Source organism: Dromiciops gliroides, chromosome 3 (assembly GCF_019393635.1).
Source record: "Dromiciops gliroides isolate mDroGli1 chromosome 3, mDroGli1.pri, whole genome shotgun sequence".
Taxonomy (NCBI): domain Eukaryota; kingdom Metazoa; phylum Chordata; class Mammalia; order Microbiotheria; family Microbiotheriidae; genus Dromiciops; species Dromiciops gliroides.
In genome coordinates, this window is record NC_057863.1 from 479,072,695 (window position 1) to 479,082,314 (window position 9,620).

The following is a 9,620-nucleotide window of genomic DNA, read 5'->3' on the forward strand; positions in this document are numbered from 1 at the left end:
CCCACTTTATCCTGTTGTATGTTGTTTGTACTGCTTTCCCCATTCAACCATGAGCTACTTGAAAGCTGGGGACTAGGTTTTGTTATGGTTTATTTTTTTTTTGCCTTTCATTGTATATCCAGTGCTTATTCTGAAGCCTAGTACACAGTAGGTGCTTAACAAATACTTACGGACTGCCTGAGATGGGGACGCAGAGTATACTGTCAAATTTCAGAGAGGACTTCAAAAAAGGAGTTATAAACAACTATTTACCATCAGGAAGATATTAAATCATATCTAGACAGTAACACAGCATGCTCGGAGCAAGGCAAAACTTGGTTCCTGAACATGGGGTACCCAGCTGACACTTCAGCAAAAAGCTTTGGATTTGGAGAGAGACTTTGAAGTACAAAGGGAAAGTATTCAGATGCAAAGTAGACATTCCCCACCCTAGAAAGAGCAGGCTCTTAAATAGCTCAATTGCATATGAAGGGGCCAGGGAGATTAAGAGCTTCCTTTGAGGCCCAGGCTGCATTCATACCTTTGACCCTTTCACTATTCAACTACTTTAGATTCAAAAAGGAGCTTGGGATAGGAACCAACCCGACTGAATTTAGATTGAAAGCAAGAGGCCAAGGTAGAGTACCCTCTCTGAGGGGAGGAGCTTTTAAACCAGAAAGGGTTTTAAAAAGGGCACCTCAGCCCTCAGCGTGCCCAAACAACTGTACCTCCAGGAGAGGTCAAAGAGAAGTTACTTCTGAAGACCCTGCCCTGTCTCAAAGAGTACTCTAGTACCCCAGCTAAAAGAGAGTGAAGTACTTCCCAGGCAAGCAGTTGCTGAAAGATGAAAAAAGACCAGGGCTAATTGACCATCAAAGAGCAAAGCCAAGGAATTCTAGCAAATATGCCATTGTCCTGAGATAAGCCAAGTGACCCTCCCTGCTTACTTTCTCCTCCTAGGAAGATGATGTCCAAAATGCTCATGGATCAAGGATAAAATAATCATAACTTCAATTTTTCCCCTTTAAAATTAAAAATAGGGGCACCTAGGTGGCCGTAGTGGATAGAGCATCAGCCCTGGATTCAGGAGGACTGAGTTCAAATCCCAGCCTCAGACACTTAACACCTTACTAGCTGTGTGACCCTGGGCAAGTCACTTTACCCCAATTGCCCTCACTAAAATAAATAAATAAATAAAGATTTTTTTTAAAAATTTAAATAAATGTTATTTTAATTGCCATTGATAAGTACGTTAACCAATATATACACAAATCAAGATTAGGAGAAACCCAAAGATTGTAGATTGTTGTTACATGTGACCAGAAGCTTCTGTGATTTCTTCATCGCTTTAAAAAACTAACTTTAAACAGCAGTAGTAATAAACATTATCCTGATTTTCATGTCCTTTTCGGTGTTTTAATGTGGCTTTTAATGGTTCCACAGCTGGGCAGCTAGGTGGCACAGTGGATAGAGCACCAGCCCTGGATTCAGGAGGACCTGAGTTCAAATCCAGCCTCAGACACTTAACACTTACCAGCTGTGTGACCCTGGGCAAGTCACTTAACCCCAATTGCCTCACTAAAAATAAATAAATAAATATATTTTTTTAAATTTAAATAAATGTTATTTTAATTTCCATTGATAAGTACGTCTAACCAATATATACACAAATCAAGATTAGGAAGAAACCCAAAGATTGTAGATTGTTGTACATGTGACCGAAGCTTTCTGTGATTTCTTCATCACCTTTAAAAAAATAACTTTAACCGAGAGTAGTAATAAAATTATCCTTGATTTTCATGTCCTTTTCGGTTTTTTAAATGTGGCTTTTAATGGTTCACAGCTGGGCAGCTAGGTGGCACAGTGGATAAAGCACTGGTCCTGGATTCAGGAGGACTGAGTTCAAATCCAGCCTCAGACACTTGACACTTACTAGTTGTGTGATCCTGGGCAAGTCATTTACCCTCACTGCCCTGAAAGAAAAAAAAAAAAATAGTTCACAGCTTTCCACATAACATCCTTGCTTTACTTAGGTAGTCAAAGGATCATTATCACCATTTTGCAAAGAAGGAAAATGAGGCTTTAGAAAGGCTAAGGGATTTACAGCAAATGGCGCCCTTGAGACTTGAACAATATGCTATGAAGGTGGAACAGTAGGCAGCCAGGTGATACCATAGTGCACAGAGCGCTGGGCCTAGAGTCAGGACCACCTGAGTACAAAATTTGGACTCAAACACTTCCCAGGTGAGTGACCCTGGACAAGTCACTTAACTTCAGTCTCAATCTTCTAAACTGTAAAATGGGAATAATGATACCACCTATCTTCTAGGGTTGTTGTGAAGATCAAAAGAGTTAACATTTGTAAATCACTAGCATGCAGTAGGCATTTAATAAATGCTTGCCTTCTACTTCTAACGAACACCAAATGGCAGACAATGCCAGTACTGCAGGGAGAGCTGGAGGCTCTGGGGGCCCCAGAGTTGGAGGCTGAGGGGGCTCCCGAGGTGGCTTCAGAAGTGGGGGGCCAAGGTTGAGGGCAGGGCCACAGGCGAGGGGTCCAAGGAGGAAAGGCCGAAGATAGGATTGGGTTCCTGTCACCAAGCTGGGCCGCCTCATCAAGGACATGAAGATCAAGTCTTTGGAGGAGATCTATCTTTTCCTCCCTTCCCAAAAAGGAATCTGAGATCATAGATTTCTTCCTGGGGTCTTCACTGAAGGATGAGGTTCTAAAGATCAAGCCTGTTCAAAAACAAACTAGAGCTGGACAACGTACCAGGTTCAAGGCTTTTGTGGCCATTGGCGACTACAATGGCCATGTTGGCTTGGGTGTCGAGTGCTCCAAGGAAGTAGCCACAGCTATTCGTGTGCTTTCATTCTGGCCAAGCTGTCCATTGCTCCTGTGAGATGTGGCTACTGGGGGAACAAGACTGGCAAGCCTCACACAGTGCCCTGCAAGGTCACTGGGCGCTGTGGATCGGTTTTGGTGCGCCTGATCCCCGCCCCTCGAGGTACTGGCATTGTCTCAGCTCCTGTGCCTAAGAAGCTCCTGATGATGGCTGGAATTGATGACTGCTACACTTCTGCAAGGAGCTGTACTGTCACTGTGGGCAACTTTGCTAAAGCTTCCTTCCATACCATCTCCAAAACACACAGCTACCTAATCCCAGACCTGTGGAAGGAGGACTGTGTTTACTAAGTCTCCCTATCAGGAATTCACAGATCATCTTGTGAAGACTCACAACTCAGATGTCTGTCCAGAGGGACCCAGGCAGTTGCTGTGGCAACCACATACGATTTTTTTTTTAATAAACAATGAATAAACTGAACCATGCCTGCTTAAAACAAAAACAAAAACAAAACAAAACAAACAAAAACAAACAAACAACTCTTGTTTCCTTCCCCCCTTTTCCCTATGTTTGAGATCCTAAATGGCATGGAATGAATGAAAGGGACTCACATCTATCAAGGTTCTAGAGGTTGTATTGTTACTCAGTTGTTTCAGTTGCATCTGACCCTTCATGATCCCAAGGCAATGGGCTGGCTTGCCATTTCCTTCTAGAGCTCATTTTACAGAAACACTTAACAAGGTTAGGTGACTTGCCCAGGGTCACACAGCTATTAAGTGTCTGAGGCTGTATTTGAACACAGTTCTTCCTGACTCCAGTCCTGCAGCTCTACCCACTGTACTACCTGGTCCTAGGGCATTTTTCAGAGATTGAGAGCAGGAGGCTTGCTCTGTGTTTAGAGTGTCTTTTGGGTGAGCCTCATTCCGTATGAGAGTGGCATGAGACTACAGCACTAACACTGATGCTAAGTTCAGCCCAGTGCACCAAGAGAGAATGACCACTTCCATCATCTGCTGACACAGGAGGCTTAGAATAATACAAGATCTCAAGGTGTAGGGAACCAGGGTGGTAGAAGACTTGAACAGAAAGGGACCCACAATTGCTCTGGGGCCTGAGCCTCAGGGGGGAAGCAAGCGTTAGAGCAGCAGTTCTGAACATGCATTTCATGAATCTGTTGCTTTTAAAAAATTATATTTTGCTCACCACATTTCAATAGAATGTAACTTCGTTTTTAATCTTATATGACTCTGTTTTCCCCTTTCTTTTCATGACAATATGCTCCTCCTGGCTCTCTTCCTACCTATAGGACCTTTCCTTCTCGATCTCCTTTGCTAAATCTTCATCCAGGTCACTCTAGATAACCTTGGGTGTCCCACAGGGCACTCACCTGGGCCCTGGGAAATAGTGTTATTACAACATACTATTTCATTTGGTGATCTCAACAGCTCCAGAGGATTCAATTATTATCTCCATGCTGAAGACAGATAGATGGCTTGGTAGATAGAGCCCAGGGCCTGAAGTCAGGAAGACTCATCTTCCTGAGTTTAAATCTGGTCTCAGACACTTACCAGCTGTGTGACCCTGGGCAAGTCACTTAACTCTGTTTGCCTCAGTTTCCTCATCTGTCAAATGAGTTGGAGAAGGAAATGGTAAACCACTCTAGTATCTTTGCCAAGAAAACCCCAAATGGAGTCACGAAGTCAGACATGACTGAAAAATTACTAAACAACAATAACAATTACCTTCACCGCTTACTTTCATCCTCATTTATTTTTCTCTTCTGATTAGAATAAATAGTAACTTCTTCCTCCTTTCCATTCCATCCACTACTGTGTATGTGTGTATACATACACTACATGTATATATATGTATGTATTACACATGTATATACACATACCCACACATACCACACATATGTATATGTGTGCGCTATACACATGCAGTATATGCATATATGTGTGTCTATTATTACATGTGTATATATGTATATAACATAAAATTTCCCAGGCCCTGAGAGTTTGGCTGTTTATATTCCCTTGTTGATCTTTAGAGAATGGTAAGCATTTGTTCATCTCTCAACTATTTCAAATTGTTGAAACTCATCTACTTTTTTAGATCTCTCTCTCCTCTTCTGCTTGCCATTTCAATTAGTCTACTCAGTTCTGGGTCTCTCAACATGTATATTTTGGATTTTATCTGTCCTATTAAAGGTCTATTGGTTATTTTCTTCCCTCTAGGATTAGGCTAAATTTTGTAAGATGCTCATTTGGGCTCTTTTTTTTTTCCTTTTACCTTATGGTATATCAAATTTCAGATTCCCTATTCCTTCCTTATATTTGCTGTATAATTCTGTGTGAATATGAGAGTTCTTTGGTATGTCATTGGTATCTTTCTGACTACTTGCAGTATTTTTTCTTTGACCTGAAAGCTCTGATATTTGGTATCCTCATTTCTCTATATGTTAAATTTGGAGTTTATTTCGAGTGATTTCCTATAAATCCCATGGAAAATTGCCCTCTATTTCCAGTGGTGGTTGTGGCACATGACCTGTTACATCAAGGCCAGTTCCAGCCATCCTTCCTTTTCCTCCCTCCTCCATCTTCTCTGCAGCTGCCCTGCTATTGTGCGCATACTCTCAACTCTATTTTTTTTTGTTTTGTATTTTTTTTTGTTCTGAAACAATAAACAATCAATACTGCCATTGTTACTGGAACGAGTGTGTCAATGTGATCTCCTGTGACTCCACTCACAATTCCTGTAACTTTCCAAAGCAAAATACCTATTTTCCCGGCTGCCATTCCCCTATATTTGATGTCACCTAGTAGGTTTGGCAAACCACTCCAGCATCTTTGCCAAGAGAACTCCATGGACATGAGAAGTTGGACACAACTGAACAACAACAACAATTGTAATATAAGATCCTTGAAGGCACAAACTGGTTTTGTTTTGTATTTGTATCCTTACTATTTCCTTTTTGAGATTTGTTTTCTTTATTCTGTTTTTTGTAACCCTATAGTTCCTTCAAACTTTCATCCTATGTCTCTTCTCCCTTTTGCAGTCAAATTTCTAGAAAAAGTCTTTTAGACTTCTTGCATTTCCTCCCTTCCCATTCACTTTTTAGCCCCTTGGATTCTGGCTTCTGACATGACTGTCGTTGTGTGTTGTGTTCAGTTATTTCAGTCCTGTCTGACTTTTCATGACCCCATTTGGGGTTTTCTTGGCAAAGATCACAGAGTGGTTTGCCATTTCCTTTTTCAGGTCATTTTACAGATTAGGAAACTGAGGCACACGGGGTTAAGTGACTTGCTTGGGGTTGTACAGCTACTAAGTAGCTGAGGCCAGATTTTAACTCAGGTCTTCCTAATTCCAGGCCTAGCACTTTATCTACTGTGCCAACCTAACTGCCCTTCTGACATGACGACTTGGTTGAAATTGAACTCTCTGGTGGATCAGCAGACTAGAATAGGTAGAAATTACACTAAAGTAAATGACTATAATAATCCATTTTATGATAAACCCAAAGTTGCAAGCTTTTGGAACAAAAACTCATTATTTGACAAAAACTGTTGGGAAAACCGGAAACTAGTATGCCAAAAACTAGGTATAGACCAACATCTCATACCATATACTAAAACAAAGTCAAAATGAGTATATGATTTACATATAAAGGGTGATACCATAAGCAATTTGAGAGAGCATGGAAACTGCCAGATTTATGAGCAGAGGAAGAATTTAGGACTAAAGAAGATATAAAGAACAAAACAAAATGTAAAATAGCATTTTGATTATATAAAATTTAAAAGTTTTTTCACAAACAAAACTAATGTATCCAAGATAAACAAGGGAAGCAGAAAACTGGGGAAAATTTTTGAAACAAGTATTTCTAATAAAGGCCTCATTTCTCAATTATATAGAGAACTGAGTCAAATTTATAAAAATGCAAGTCATTCCCCAATTGATAAACGGTCAAAGGATATGAACAGGTAGTTTTTCGATAAAGAAATCAAAGCTATTTACAATCATGAAAAAATGCTCTAGATTCCTATTGATCAGAGAAATGGAAATTAAAACAACTCTGAGATATCACCTCACACCTATCAGAGTGGCAAATATAACAAAAAAGGAAAATATTGGATGTTGGAAGGGATATGGGAAAACTGGGATGCTAATCCACTGTTGGTGGAGTTTTGAAAAGATCTAACCATTCTGGAGAGCAATTTGAAAATATGGCCAAAGGGTTACAGAACTGTGAATACCCTTTGATCCAACAACACCACTGCGAGGTTTATATCTCAAAGACATCCTCCAAAAGAGAAAAAGACCTATTTGTACAAAAATATTTATAGCAGCAGCAGTTCTTTTTGTGGAGGCTAAGAATTGGAAATCAAAGACATGTCGATCAATTGGGGAATGACTAAACAAGCTGTGGTATATGATGGTGATGGAATATTGTTGTGCTATAAGAAATGACAAGCAGGATGATTTCAGAAAGGCCTGGAAAGACTCGTATGAACTGATGTATAGTGAAGTGAGCAGAACCAAAAGAACATTGTGCACAGAGACAGCAATATTGTTTAATGAAGAACTGTGAATGACAGCTATTCTCAGCAATTCAATGATCCAAGCCAATCCCAAAGGACTAATGATGAAACATACTATCCACCTCCAAAGAAAGAACTGATATTGATTGAACACAGAATGAAGCATGGCGTTTCTCACTTTCATTTTTTTCTTTTATTCAAGTTTTCTTGTACAAAATTACTAATATGGTAATGTTTCACATAATCATACATGTATGATCTATATCTGATTGCTTACCACCTTAGGGAGAGCAATGAGGGAAGGAGGAATAAAATTTTGAACTCGAAACTATAAATAAAAAATGTTTATTATTAAAAAAAAAAAAGAAATTGAACTCTGCAGTTAACAGTAACTTCTGAACTGCTAAATCCAAAGAACTATTCTCAGTCCTCATTCTAGTTAACATCTTTGCAACTTTTGACCCTGTGCTCTTGTATATTCTATTCTCCCTTGTCTTTTGGGAAACTATTCTTAGTTGTCATCCTATCTGTCAGACTATTCCTACTCAACATCCTTTGTCATCTCCCACCTACTAAGCATCTTATCACCAAGAATTTGCTTTGTTTTTCTCCTTACACTCTCACTTTTTGTGCTCTTAAAAACTCCTACAGGTTCAATGATCAGCTCTATACAGATCAATCAGTCAGTGTTTTTAAACTGTCTACGATGTGCCATGCACTGTGCAAAACACTTGGGATACAAAAAGAGGCAAAAGACAGTCACTTCCCTCAAGGAGTTCACAATCTGATGGGGGAATAGTGTGCAAACAAGTACATACAAACAAGCTATATACAGAATAAGTAGGAAATAATTAACAGAGGAAAGGCACTAGATTAATAACTATTGGGAAAAAAAACTTCCTATAAAAGACAAGAATTTAGTTGGGACTTAAAGAAAGCCAGACAAACCAGTAGGCAGAGTTGAGGAGCAAGGATATTCCAGGCATGGGGGACAGCCAAGAGAAAATGCCCAGAGCTGAGAGACAGAATATCTTGTTTGTGTAGAGGTAAGGAAGTCGGTGTCATTGAATCAAAGCATATGTAGTGGGGAATAAGGTATAGGAAAACTGGAGGGGGCAGCTAGGTGGCACAGTGGATAAAGCACCAGCTCTGGATTCAGGAAGATCTGAGTTCAAATCCGGCCTCAGACACTTGACACTAGCTGTGTAACCCTGGGCAAGTCATTTAACCCTCATTGCCTCGCCAAAAAAAAAAAAAAGAAAAGAAAAGAAGAAAAAAAGAAAGAAAGAAAGAAAGAAAGAAAGAAAGAAAGAAAGAAAGAAAGAAAGAAAGAAAAGGAAAAGGAAAAAAAAGAAAACTGGAAAGGCAGGAATGAATTAGGTTAATGAAGTGCTTTGAGTGCCCAACAGGGAAGACAATATCTGATACTGGAGATGATTGGGAGCCACTGGAGTTTATTGAGGAAGCTGGTGACGTAGTTAGACCTGTACTTAAGGAGAATCACTTTGGTGGCTGAATGGATTAAATTGGGGAGAGACTTGAGGCAGGCAGACCCATCAATAGGCTATGGCAATAATCCAAGCATGAGGTGATGAAGGCTTGCACCAGAGTGTTGGCAGTATCAGAGGCGAGAAGGGGGCATATTTGAGAGATGTTGCAAAAATTAATTCTATGGGGGGCAGCTAGGTGGCACTAGCTGTGTGACCCTGGGCAAGTCACTTAACCCCCATTGCCCTGCAAAAAAAAAAAAATGAATTCTATAGGCCTTGGTAATAGATATGAGTGGGGGGAGGGTAAGAGACTGTAAGGAGTCAAGGATGACTTCTAGGTTGTGAGCCCGAGGGACTGGGAGGATGGTGTTACCCTCTACATTAACAGAGAAGGTAGGGGGAAGGACAGTTATGGGGGAAAGATAATGAGTTCCATTTTGGTCATGTTGATTTTAATAGGGGTTCTGCCCATCTGTACAGGCAGCTGGATATGTGAGATCGGATGTCAGCAAAGAGGTTGGAGCAGCATAGGTAGATAATGAGAATCAATAGCGGAGAGAGTAATTAAATCCATGGGAGCTGATGAGATCACCAAGTGAAGTAGTATAGAGAGAGAAGAGAAGAGGACCCAAGGACAGAACCCTGAGGGACACCTATGATTAAAGGCTCTAGATGAGGATCCAGCAAAGGAGCCTGAGAAGGAGCTGTCAAATAGGTAGGAGGAGAACCAGGAGAGAGGAGTTCCAAAAACCCAGAGAAAAGAG

At 40.4% G+C, this 9,620-nt stretch overlaps 1 pseudogene; it reads left to right on the forward strand.

Moving 5' to 3' along the window:
• Nucleotides 1-2,414: 2,414 nt before the first annotated feature.
• LOC122747803 lies at nucleotides 2,415-8,026 on the forward strand (annotated as a pseudogene).
• The last annotated feature ends 1,594 nt before the right edge of the window (nucleotides 8,027-9,620 follow it).